The sequence below is a fragment of the Adiantum capillus-veneris genome, chromosome 18, assembly GCF_014529385.1.
Source record: "Adiantum capillus-veneris isolate H3 chromosome 18, ASM1452938v2, whole genome shotgun sequence".
NCBI lineage: Eukaryota > Viridiplantae > Streptophyta > Polypodiopsida > Polypodiales > Pteridaceae > Adiantum > Adiantum capillus-veneris.
In genome coordinates, this window is record NC_140948.1 from 26,505,337 (window position 1) to 26,507,387 (window position 2,051).

The following is a 2,051-nucleotide window of genomic DNA, read 5'->3' on the forward strand; positions in this document are numbered from 1 at the left end:
CGAGTCCCTGTGTATTTGTAGAAACATAACCTTCTAGTTTTCCTTAGTCTCTCTCTCATGTACGCACGTCTCATGTATGTGTGCTACACACACTCATCGCAATAATCAACAACTCAGTGGGGGAGGGGAGGGGAGGGGGGTAGCACAATTGCTCGTGACTCGTGGAGGTGTCAATTTTTCAAAAACTTTAAGAAAGAGTATAATAGCGCCTTTTTAGAATAATTTTTAAAAATTTTAAAATATAAAATTACACAGGTTGTTAAAATAAGATCAATATTGGTCTTGAAAATTTTCCCTTTTACAAAATCCAAATATATCTTCAAAATCTCAGTCGCCACAGGTATTATAAGTTTACCTAAACTTTCTTTTTTCACCAGAAACCGACTGCTGTTTTTTTAAAAAAATTGTGTAGCATGAGGCCTGATCAAGCCTAATGGTTACTATCACTTGACCGACTGTGGTTCTGGAGATGTTTTAGCATGGCATATGATTGCTAAATACTACATAAAGCTCTCAAAGGCTTTGGCAATCGTTTAAATAACTGCAGAATAGGCTTTTTTACTGGGTTTTTTTTTGTTCTTTCTCTTTGACTAAACGATTTTTTCCCTAAAAGAAAGATTGTAGTAGCATATGGGTAGTACTACCTACCCTTGTGCCCTCAATTAGGGTTGGACATATTTAGATGGGTTGGCATCTCTTGGGCAGATCAAGGAAAATGACTGGATGTACTAGCTAAGGCATATTTTGATGGATAGTGGTTGTTCTTCTGCTTTATCTAAAAAGGAACCTTGGGCAGTTTTAGCTCGTTACTGCATATAGTTTTTCATAACCTAGCTCCTATCTACTTGTTTTTTCTGCTAGGCCTAGGTATTATTGATGACCTTGGAATCACTTGTGCATAAGACATGAAGGAAGAAATGAAGGGAGGTGCTGTCTGTTTTTGGGTTTTTTTTAATTGAAAGAAAAACTTCTTCATAGAAGCCAAGGCTTGCCACAGTGTGATGAAATGGCTCTTAAAAACAACCAAGGAAAGACTTCACCTCTGCATAAAATTATTAGGTATGTATGGGGCAGTGTGTTTGCATGTACAGGTGTATATGGTTGGGAGTATGTTGGTTGGCTTGGCTTCATGGCCGTTCTTAAGCATCTGTTTCACTGACGGAAAAATCTGGTTTTTTTTCCCAAATATGTAAATAGAGGCAGCATTTGAGTGTGGACCTAATGGCAGCATCTGTTTCACTGACGGAAAAATCTGGTTTTTTTTCCCAAATATGTAAATAGAGGCAGCATTTGAGTGTGGACCTAATGGTCACTTGGCTCTGACTCTGGCCGGAAAAAAAACTAGCATGTTGACTGGTTATGTCGTTGGTTAAAAAAAACTGGTTTTTTTAGGCCTTTCTCAAGCCGTTGCAAGTTATCTCAAGCTAGTGGCTTAACTAGTCTTTCGACGTTAAAACTGGTTTTTTTTAAAAAAAGCTAATCTTAGCTTTGTATCATTCAAAACATTGGGTACCATGTACGGATTCACAATATGAGGAAGGATGACCTCTTGCTTGGCATAACCCTGGGTTTTTTTAGGGGAACTGCCAATCTTTGGTTATTCTGCTCTTTATGAAGGGAAGTATATGGTATTTTTTAGCTTGGCATGTGGAAAGGAACTGAAAAATGACTCTGCACTTGAAAATATCTTGGCTAAAATAGGGTTGAACACTATCGAACTGAATGGAATACTAAGGGCTTAATGAGAAACTCGAAGTTTTTGAAGGTAAGTATGTGGAGATTACTCTCAGCATTGAGTAAAAATTTGGCCTCTTTCTCATAAACATAAAGCTCCACTTGATTTTTTTAATTTTTTTTTAATACTCTCTTTTTTGGTAAGTGAATGGTTGCTACTGTTAATTCAAAGCATAGCTACCGAGCTATGGAGAAATCTTGGGAAGTTGAAGGTAAGTATATGGTTGGTACTCTCAAAACTTGGCATAAATACCAAGATATGGCTCGAGGAATGTGGTCTCACTTGGTAAAAATGGAGTTTTACAAAACTCTATTGA